Genomic DNA, 12121 nt, shown 5'->3' on the forward strand with positions numbered 1-12121 from the left:
GGTGAATTCCATCAAACATTTAAGGAAGAAATAATACCAATGTTATACAGTCTCTTTCAGATAACCTAGAAGGAGAGAAGACTATCTGGCTTGTTTTATGAGGTTCAAAACTGGACAAGAACATTATATGAAAAAAAAACTTAAATATGAAAACCCTTAAGAACATAGACATAAAAACTCTCATCAAATTGGTGGCAAATTATATCCAACAGTATATAAAAAGGATAATAAAATGTGACTAAGTGAAGTTTATGCCAGGAGCGTAAGAATGGTTTAACATAGAAAAATCTAATCAATATAATTCACAATGTTGTCATAATAAAGGAGAAAAAATTTGAACCATTTTCTCCTAAGATCAGGAATTAAGCAAGTGTGTATGCTTTTGTCACTTCTATTCTCTATAGTGTAGAGAAGTCTTGGTAAAGGCCAAAGGAGCACCATTTAAAAAGATAGAATGTGTGTGTGTGAGAGAGAGAGAGACAAAGAAAGACAGAGATACAAATTGGAAAGTAAGATATAAAACAATATTTATTCAGAGATGAAATGATTGAATACAGATTTTAAAATCCTATTTTTTAATTTACTATGTTTTTCAGAGCATTTTTAGATTACAGAAAAGTTGAACAGAAAATCTACAAAGGTCTCAGATACCCCTTCACCTCACCACACACATGGCTTCCCCTCATATTAATATCTTGCATTTGTATGGTCCATTTGTTGTAATTGTTGAACTTATATTGATATATTATTATTAACCAAAGTTCCTAGTTTACATTAGGGCTCATCCATTGTGTTGCACAATTCTATGGGTTTTTTTAAACTGAGATTCATAATAGTTTACAGCATTGTGAAATTTCAGTGGTATATTATTTCTTGTCTGTCACCACACAAGTGCTCCCCTTCACCCTCTGTGCCCAGCCCCCAGCCCCCTTCCCCTGGTAACCACTGAACTGTTTTCTTTGTCCATGTGTTTTTTATATTCTTCATATGCATGAAATCATATGGTGTTTGTCTTTCTCAGTCTGGCTTATATTGCTGAGCATAATACCCTCCAGGTCCATCCATGTTTTTGCAAATGGGATGATTTTGTCTTTTTTTTATGGCTGAGTAGTATTCCATTGTATATATACACCACATCTTCTTTATCCAATTGTCAGTCAATGGGCACTTGGATTGTTTCCATGTCTTGACTATTGTGAATAGTGCTGCAATGAACATAGGGGTGCATATGTTACTTTGGATTGTTGATTTCAAGTTGTTTGTGTAGATACCCAGTAGTTGGATAGCTGGGTCGTATGGTATTTCTATTTTTAGTTTTTTGAGGAATCTCCACACTGTTTTCCATAGTGACTGCACCAGTTTGCATGCCCACCAGCAGTGTAGGAAGTTATCCTTTTCTCCACATCCTCTCGAACATTTGCTGTATTATGTCTTGGTAATTACAGCCATTCCAACTGGCGTAATGTAATATCTCATTGTAGTTTTGGTTTGCATTTCCCTAATGATTAGTGATGTTGAGCATCTTTTCATGTGTCTGTTGGCCATCTGTATATCTTCCTTTGAAAAATGTCTGTTCAAATCCTTTGCCCATTTTTTATTGAGTTGTTTGGGGCTTTTTTGTTGAGTTGTGTGAGTTCTTTATACACTTTAGATATAAACCCCTTGTCAGATAAATGATTTGAAAATATTTTCTCCCAGTTGGTGGGTTGTCTTTCCATTTTGTTGATGGTTTTCCTTGCTTTGCAGAAGCTTTTTTGTCTGATGTAGTCCCATTTGTTAATTTTTTCTTTTTTTTCCCTTACCCAAGTAGACATGGTACTTGAAACGATGTGGCTAAGACCAATGTCAAAGAGTGTACTGCCTATACTTTCTTCTAGGGTTTTTATGGTTTCAGTTCTTACATTCAAATCTTTAATCCATTTAGAGTTAATTTTTGTGTATGGTGCAAGGTAATGGTCTACTTTCATTCTTTTGCATGTAGCTGCCCAGTTTTCCCAACACCATTTATTGAAGAGACTTTCCTTTCTCCATTGTATGTTCTTGGCTCCTTTGTCAAAGATTAACTGTCCACAGGTGTGTGGTTTTATGTCTGGGCTTTCAATTCTGATCCATTGATCTATTTGACTGTTTTTGTGCCAGTACCATGCTGTTTTGATTACTATAGCTTTGTAGTAAGTTTTGAAGTCAGGGATTATGATGCCTCCAGCTTTGCTTTTTTTTCTCAGGATTGCTTTGGCTATTCAGGGTCTTTTGTTGTTCCATATAAATTTTTGGATTCTTTGTTCTATTTCTGTGAAGAATGTCATTGGGATTTTGATTGGGATTGCACTGAATCTGTAGATTGCTTTAAGTAGTATGGACATTTTGACTATGTTTATTCTTCCAACCCATGAACATGGACTATCTTTCCATTTCTTTATGTCTGCTTCAAATTCTTTCAAAATGTCTCATAGTTTTCAGTGTACAGGTCTTTCACTTCTTTGGTTAAGTTTATTCCTAGGTATTTTATTCTTTTTGTTTTGATTGTAAATGTGGTTGTATTCTTGATTTCTTTTTCTTCGAGTTCATTGGTAGTGTATAGGAATGCAACTGATTTTTTTAAGTTGATTTTGTACTCTGCAACTTTGCTGTAGTTGTTGATTATTTCTAATAGTTTTATGGTGGATTCCTTAGGGTTTTCTATATATAGAATCATATCCTCTGCAAAAAACGAAAGTTTCACTTCTTCCTTTCCAATTTGGATTCCTTTTATTTTGTTTTCTTGCCTAATTGCTCTGGCCAATACCTCCAGTAGTATATGGAATAAGAGTGGTGAGAGTGGGCACCCTTGTCTTGTTCCTGTTCTCAGAGGGATGGCTTTCAGTTTTTCACCATTAAGTACGATCTTGGCTGTGGGTTTGTCATATATGGTCTTTATTATGTTGAAGCACTTTCCTTCAATACCCATTTTATTGAGAGCTTTTATCAGAAATGGATGTTGGCTCTTGTCAAATACTTTCTCTGCATCTATTGAGATGACTATGTGATTTTTATTCCTCACTTTGTTAATGTGATGTATCACATTGATTGATTTGCGGATGTTGAACCATCTCTGCATCCCTGGAATGAAACCCACTTGATTGTGGTGTACGATTCTTTTAATGTATTGCTGTATTCAGTTTGCCAACATTTTGTTGAGGATTTTTGCATCTAAGTTCATCAGTGATATTGCCCCATAGTTTTCCTTCTTTGTGTTGTCCTTGTCTGGTTTTGGAATCGGGATAATGTTGGCCTCATAGAATGTGTTAGGAAGTGTTCCATCTTCTTCAAATTTTCAGAATAGTTTGAGAAGGATAGGTACTAAACGTCCTTTGAATGTTAGGTAGAATTCTCCAGAGAAGCCAATTGGTCCTGGACTTTTGTTTTGGGGGAGGTTTTTTATTACTATTTCAATCTCTTTACTTGTGATTGGCCTATTCAGATTCTCTCTTTCTTCTTGATTCAGTTTTGGGAGGTTGTATAAACCAGGAATTCATCCATTTCTTCTAGGTTATCAAATTTGTGGGCATACAGTTTTTCATACTATTTGCTTATAATCCTTTGTATTTGTATTTCTGCACTATCTGTTGTAATTTTTCCTCTTTCATTTCTAATTTTATTTATTTGAGCCTTCTCTCTTTTTTTCATGATGAGTCTGGCTGAGGGTTTGTCAATTTTATCTTTTCAAAGAACCAGCTCTTGGTTTCATTGATTTTTTTCTACTGTTCTTTTAGTCTCTTTTTCTTTATTTCTGCTCTGATTCTTATTATTTTCCTCCTTCTTCTGACTTTGAGCTTTGTCTGTTCTTTTTCTAGCTCTGTTAGGTGCATGTTAAGATTACTTATTTGAGATTTTTCTTGCTTGCTGATGTGGGCCTGTACTGCTATGAATCTCCCTCTTATGATCACCTTTGCTGCATCCCATAAGAGTTGACATGTTGTATTTTCATTTTCGTTTGTCTCCAGGTATTTTTTAATTTCCTCTTTGATTTCTTCAATGAGCCAATGGTTGTTCAATAACATGTTGTTTAGTCTCCACACATTTCCCAGTTCTGTTCTTGTGGTTGATTTCTAGCTTCATAGCATTGTGGTCAGAAAAGATGGTTGGGATGATTTCAATCTTCTTGAATTTATTGAGGCTTGTCATGTTACCCAACATATGGTCTATCTTTGAGAATGTTCCATGGGCACTGGAGAAGAATGTGTATTCTGCTGTTTTTAGATGTAATGCTCTATATATGTCTATTAAGTCCATCTGGTCAAGTGTTTCATTTAAATCTACTGTTTCCTTGTAGATTTTTTTGTCTGGATGATCTGTCCATTGAAGTAGGTGGGGTGTTGAGGTCCCCCACTGTGATTATGTTGCCGTGAATTTCTCCCTTTAGGTCTGTTAATTATTCCTTTATGTACTTTGGCACCCCTGTGTTAGGTTTATATATATTAATAAGTGTTATGTCCTCTTGGTAGAATGTCCCTTTTATCATTATATACTGCCCCTCTTTGTCTCTCATTGTCTTTTTTAACTTGAAGTTTGTTTAGTCTGACAAAAGTATGGCAAACACCTGCTTTCTTTTGTTGGCCATTAGCTTAGAGTATGGTCTTCCATCCTTTCACTCTAAGCCTATGTTTGTCTTTGGAGCTAAGGTGCGTGTCCTGGAGGCAGCATATTGTTCGGTCTTGTTTTTTAATCCATCCAGCTACTTTGTGTCTTTTGATTGGAGAGTTCAATCCACTTACATTTAGAGTGATTATTGTTATATGAGGGACTAATACTGCCATTTTATCTCTTGTTTTCTGTTTGTTCTATGTTTCCACTGTTTCTCTTCCTTTGTATTTCCAACTGCCATTTCATTTTGGTGATTTTCTGAGGGGGATTTCTCAGTTTTCTGTCTTTTTGTGAATTGTGGCTCTGCTCTGATTTTTTGTTTAGTGGTTACTATGAGGATTGTATGAAAGAGACTGGAGATGAGGTAGTCCAGTTTCTTATAGCCTCTTCTCTCCATTAACCTAAGCAGGTTCCTTCCCTTTCCTCTCCCCTTCTGAGTAATTGCTGTTACAAATTGTTCTGTTTTTAATTTTGTGCATTTGTGGCTGAGTTGAAGTGTTTATCATTACTTTTGATGCTTTCTTTCCCTTTCTCTTTTAAGTTGTAATTGAGTCTTTGTCTCCCTGTTCTGGTTGAGAGCTGCAGGTTTCTGATCATGTCTCTCTGTTTCTCTCCTTGCTCAGAGCTTTGTAGACGTTTGCCTTTTCGTTGCTGGTGTGAGGGCATCTTTAATTATTTCTTGTAGGAGAGGTCTAGTAATGATGAAATCCCTCAGCTTTTGTTCATCTTGGAAATATTTTATTTATCCATTGTATCTGAGGGAAAGTTTTGCTGGATAGTGTATTCTTGGCTGAAAGTTTCTGTCTTTCAGTATTTTGAATATATCATTCCATTATCTCCTAGCCTGTAAGTATCTGCCGAGAAATCCACTGAAAGCCTGATAGGATTTCCTCTGTAGGTTACTTTTTTCTGCCTTGCTGCACCTAATATTTTTTCTTTATCACAAACTTTTGCCATTTTTTATGATTATATGCCTTGGAGAGGGTCTTTCAGCATTGATGAAGTTGGGTGTTCAATTAGCTTCCTTTATCTGTAAATCTGAAACCCTACCCAAATTTGGGAAGTTCTCAGCAATTATTGCTTTGAACAAGCTCTCAGCTCCTTTCTCCCTCTCATCTCCCTCTGGGATATCTATAGTCCTTATGCTGCTTTTCCTAATTGAGTCAGATAGTTCTTGAAGAATTCCTTCAGGTTTTTTTAAAATCTTAGTTCTGTCTTCTCCTACACCTGTAGAATTTCTGAATTTTTATCCTCAGGAAGACTAATTCTTTCCTCCATAAGATGAGTTCTATTTCTTAACGATTCTAGGTCATTTTTTATTTCATTAATTGTGTTTTTCACATCCAGAATTTCTGCTTGGTCTTTTTTTTTTTTATAGTTTCAATCTCTTTGGTGAAGAGATTCATTTTGTTGCTGTGCTCCTTGAACTGTCTTTCTCTATTTTCTTGTAAGTCATTGAGTTTCCTTATGATGGCTGTTTTGAATTCTCTGTCATTTAGGTTGTATATTTCTGTGTCTTCAGTGTTGGTTTCTGGATAATTGTCATTTCCTTCTGGTCTGAATTGTTGCTGCAGTTTCTCGTGGTGTTTGATGAACTGATCTTTTGTAGGGGCATTTGTCCTGTTCTTAGGACACAGATGCCCCCGTTACCACTAGGGGGAAGCAGGAGCAGTGTTTCTGGCCCCACCCTGTCTGCTGGAAGCTGTGGGGGTATTATGGGTGCTTGCCCCAGCCTGGGGGGCATTCAGGCACTTGTGCAGCAATTGTTGTATGGGGCTTTCTCACTCAGCTAGGACCACTCTTTGGTTCCTCAGGGGCACTCTCATCTCCCCCTCCCTGCCAGAAAATAATCACCAGTGGGCTCAAAGCTACTGCGCCTATTCCCTCAGCAGCCCGGGACCCATTCCCTCTTTAGGGGCTCAGCTGCACTGTGAGCACTTGCGAGCATGCCTGGGAAGTGTTTGCCCCAGCACAGATATCTGCTGAGGTCTCTGTTTACAGTCCGTGGTCTGCGGGACTGCTGCGCTTGGCAGGCGGGGCTTCCTCATTGAGACCCAAGCTATGGCTACTCCTTGACAGCACTGGGGCATGGTAGGCTCCTCCTCTCCACGAGGAAAGTGAACCCAAGTGGGCTCAAAGCTGCCACACCTGTTCCTGCAGCTGCCTAGGACACATTGCCTCTCTGGGGACTCAGCATCACTATGAGTGCTCGCACACGTACCTGGAGAGTGTTTGCCCCAGCACAGAGATCTGCTGAGGTCTCTGTTTATCGTTCGCAGTCCACAAGGCCACTGTGCTTGGCAAGTGGGGCTTCCTCACTGGGACCCAAGCTATGGATGCTCCTTTGTGGCACAGGTGTGTCGTGGGCTCCCTCTCCCCACTGGGAGAGTTACCATAAGTACACACCAAGGGTTACTGCCTCCTCCTCTTATGGTTGTCCGGGTGCATGTTCCCACTTTCCAGGCATTTGCACCAGGTTGGAAAGCATTCATGTGCATGCAGAGGGCTACCAGGGGAGAGAAAGTCATGCTCACCTATCTCTGCCACTTCCTGGGGCAGCCAGTCCACTCACCCTCAGATGTGCAGCTACATGTGTCTCTCAAGCATACAGTTGTGCTGTGTGGGCTTCCTCTGTTGGTCAGTGAATGTCCATTTAGTTGTAGTTCAAAAGGGGGAGGGACAAAGGGAACAGGTCACTCCACCATGCTGCTGACATCCTCTTTTTTTGTTTTTATTCATGCATTAAAAAGAAAACAATTCTATGAGTTTTGACAAATACATAATTTCATGTATCCAACATTACAGTATTATACAGAATATTTTCACTGCCCTAAAAATCCTCTGTGCTCCACTTATTCATCTTTCCCTCCCACAAACTCCTGGCAACCACGAATCTTTTTACTGTCTCCATAGTTTTGCTTTTTCCAGAATGTCACATAGTTGTAATCATAGACTATATAGCTTATTCAATTTATATGTTTTACTTAGTCATACACATTTAAGGTTTTTTCATGTATTTCCATGGTTCATTTCTTTTTTTTCTTGTTTCTCTTTTTTCTTTTCTTTTCTTTTTTTTTTTTTTTTTGGTGAGGAAGATTGGCCCTGAGCTAACATCTGTGCCAATCTTCCTCTATTTTGTATGTGGGATGCCACCACAGCATGGCTTGATGAGCAGTATGTAGGTCCATGCCCAGGATCCAAACTCATGCACCCTTGGTCACCAGAGCATGCGAACTTAACCAGTAGGCCACTGGGCAGGCCCCATATAGTTCATTTCTTTTTATTACTAAATAATATTCTATTGTCTGGATGTACTACAGTTTGTTCATCTGTTAACCTATTGGAGTACATCTTGGTTGCTTTCAGTTTTGGGCAATTTTGAATAAAGCTGATATAAACATTCATGTGCAGGTTTAGGGGTAAAAACCTAGGAGCACAACTGCCAGATCATAAAGTAAGTCTATATTTAGCTTTGTGAAGAACTAGCAAACTATCTCCCAAAGAGGCTGCAGCATTTTGTCTTTCCACCAGCAACAAATGAGATTTTCTGTTGCTCCACATCCTCACCACTATTCTGTGTTGTCAGTGTTTTGGATTTTATCCAGGAATCTATTTTTAAAAAATAGTACAAAAATTTAATTTAGCAAGATTGCTAGATTCATGGTCAGCATACAAAAATAAATTGTATTTATATATACTAGCAACAAACAATTAGAAAATATCTTAAAATACTATTGACAATAACTTAAAAATACTAAAGAATAAATTTAGTGAAAGACATGTGTAACCTCTACCTGAAAACTAAAAAAAAGCATTTCCTGAGAGAATTTAAGGAAGATCCGTGTTCACAGATTGGAAAACTCAACATTATTAACAAATCAATATTTTCCTAAATTGATCTATATATCTAATTCAACCCCAATCAAAATCCCAGGAGGGATTTTTTAAACAGATTAACAAACTCATTCTAAAGTTTATAAGCAAATTCAAAGAATCTAGAATAGCCAAAACAGTTTTGAAAAAAACCAAGTTGGGGGATTTACACTCCCTGATTTCAAGGTTTACTATAAAATTATAGTAGTCATTACAATGTGATCTTGGTCTAAGGATAGACATGTAAATCAATGGAACAGAACAGCCATAAACCCACCTGAATACGGTCAACTGATTTTCAACACAGACATTAAGGCAGTTCAATGTAGAAAACAAGATCACTTTAATAAATGGTACTGGAACAACTGAATCTCCATAAGAAAAAGAAAAAACTCTGACCACTACGCCATACCATGCTTGAAAAAAAGTCAAAGAATATCTTCATGATTTTGAAGCAAATAAACGTTTCTTAGACCAAACCAAAAGAATCGTTAGCCATAACGGGAAAAAATTAATAAATTTTACTTCATTGAAATTATAAATTGCTGCTATTCAAAAACACCACTATTAAAATGGAAAGACAATCACAGACTGGAGGAAAAAATCTTTCCAAAACATATATCTGAATAAGGACTGGTAACAAGAGTACACAAAGAATTCTATATCAATCAGGGCTTGATCAAAGAAACAGAACCACTAGGAGGGGTGTGTGTGTGTGTGTGTGTGTGTGTGTGTGTGTGTGTGTGTGTGTGAGAGAAGGAGGGAGATTTTATTATATGAATTTGACCTCATGCAATTATGGGAGACTGTCTCTGTGAGGCTGTTGCCTTGGCACCTGATAATAGAATCTGAGATGAGCAGATAAAGTAGTGAGGAAGGAAATTCAGATGTGAAATGAGAGAAGCAAGGACACATGAACCTGCAAGGTCAGATTAGAACCCTCAAGAGCAGACTGGAACGCATGTCATCGCTCACCACCTACCTGCAGGCTGCTACCTTCAGTGATTGGGAAGATGTATCAGTTTGTTAGAGCTTCTGTATCAATGTGCTAAAAACCGGGCAGTTTAGCAAAGAGTTATTGTCTTAGTTCTAGAGGCTAGAAGTCAGAGATCACGGTTTTGGAAGGGCTGGCTCCTTCAAAGGGCTGAGAGGGAACCTTTTCCACGCCCCTCACTTCTTAGCTTCTTAGCTTCTGGTGGCTTGCTGGTAATCTTTGGTGTTCCTTGGCTTCTGCTGAACCACTCCAATCTCTTCCTTCATGTTCACATGGCACTCTACCTGTATGCATGTCTGTCTCTGTATCCAAATCTGTCGCTCTTTACAAGGACACCAGTTGTGTCAGATTGGAGCTCACCCTAATGACTCATTTTAGCTTGATTACCTCTTTAAAGACCCTATCTCCAAGTAAGGCCACATTGTGAGGTACTGAGGGTTAGGACTCCAATATATCTTGTTCGTGGGGTCATAATTCAACTAATAATAGGAGACAAACACACGCCTGGCCCAGGATTCAGTGCAATATGAAGAGGAAGTCTGGCTGGACAAGAGGAGCTACAACTCAGCTGCTGCCTCATGCCAACGAAGTGACCAGTAATTAAGTAACACAATGCGAACAGCAGCAGTGCTACCTGCCTTGCTGCAACCTTCTATGAATAAAACAAGATGGCTGCCACTTCACATCCACCTCCCAAATCCTGTGCAAATTTTCTCTTGTGGCTCACAATAACCAGGACTATGCAAGGAAATCCTGGGCAAAGTAAGTTCCAGCTTGGGTTAATCGACAAGACAAATCTACCACAAATGCATACAACTCAATACAATGTAATTGTATTGTAAATATCAGAATGCAATTATTAAAAATGGATAAAATGTTTGAATAGACCCTTTACAATATAAGATATATGAATAGCCGGTGAGGACATGGAAAGGTATTCCCCCTCATTAGTCTTCAGGGAAATGAAAATTAAACTCACAATGAGATAACCACCGCATGGCTAATATTAAAACAAAAAACTGGTAATATCAAATGTTGATAGGAATGAGTTTTTAAGTTTATTTCATCTTGAAACACATGAAAATATTTTGTCCAATCAATACCTTAAATAGACCTTTATATAATTACAGTGATTCATAATGTTAGCGTGCTTTTATCTTATTCCCTTAACTACCATGTAAAATAAGCACAGCAGTGTGGTAGGCAGAACAATATTCCTCCAAAATGTCCACATCATGACCCCCAGAAGCTATGGCTGTGTTAGGTTACATGACAAAGGGGAATTAAGGTCGCAGTAAAGGAGAAGTAAAGTTGCTAATCAGCTGAACTTAGAATAGAAAAATTATCCTGGATTATCCAGTTGGGCCGAGTATAATCACAAGGGTACTTAAGAGGGGAAAAGAGAGGAAGAAGAGTGAGGGTCAGTGAAAGAGCTATAACGACAAAAGCAGGGTCAGAGAGATGCTACATCGCCGGCTTTCAAGATGGAGAATGAGGCCACAAGCCAATGAATGTGGGCAGGCTCTAGAAGCCGGAAAAGACGCAGAAATGGGTTTTCCCCTAGAACACCCGAAAGGAACACAGCCCTGCCAGCATCTTGATTTTAGACTCAGGAGACCTATGCTGGATTTCTGACCTTCAAAACCATAAGATAACAAATTCATGGTTTTAAGCCATTAAGGTTGTGGTAATTTGTGACAGCAGCCACAGAAAACTAGCATAAGCAGATATTAGTCTGCTCATTTTACAGATAATAAAGTAAAGCAGAGAGGTCAGGCATTTAGGCTCTCACTAACTGGTGACAGAGCCCAACCTGGACCCAGCGAGCTCCCACTCCAGGGCTTCTTCCACTGTGCCAGCCAGTCTTCTCTGTGTGTGAGCAGGTTATTGGCAACACAAGACCCAAATAAATTACCCACAGTGAGACTCAGGCTTGGAACAGGTCATGGCTTTCTGATATGGAAGTCACACACATTTTCACTCCCAAAACTGCATGGACTTGGACTGAAAAAATTTAACACAAGAGCACTTAAATAATCTTGCTTTGTCCAAAGATATGACAGCTACATACCCTGTGGACTAAAACCAAGCATTTCAATTTAAGGTATTTAACCCAGGACCTAGAAGATGCTAGAGCCAACCAGATATATCAGTAATTTTAAACAATTTTTAAATCAATTTATATTAATAAGCCTTCCCTAGCTTAATGCCAGGAGTCTCAGTTTTTAAGAAATCAAATAAATGACACTGACCTTTTTCAAGAATCGAAAAATGGTTCAGAGAAGTCAATCGTTCTATTCAGACAGTAGGTCAAGTGTCAAAGTGAATACATCCCTTAGAGAAACTGTCTTCATCCATTAAATTATGAAGCATTCTAGAATGTCCCCTAGGGCTTCTTCTTATTCTCAACAGCATAAACTAGGGAGTTTCAAAGTAAATAAATATAAAGAAGAGCACAACAGCTCCACATCTCCCAACTTCATGGGCAACCATTCACATTACAGACATGTGAGTAGTGTCCCCTGGAATCGTGCGGCACAGTGTCCCTGACGGCTCAAGGATAAAAGTTATGTCTCGGGATTTATACTGTTCTGCCTGTTGTATCATACCATAAACTCCGTCCTAGTCCAT

Source organism: Equus przewalskii, chromosome 9, assembly GCF_037783145.1.
Source record: "Equus przewalskii isolate Varuska chromosome 9, EquPr2, whole genome shotgun sequence".
NCBI classification, from domain to species: domain Eukaryota; kingdom Metazoa; phylum Chordata; class Mammalia; order Perissodactyla; family Equidae; genus Equus; species Equus przewalskii.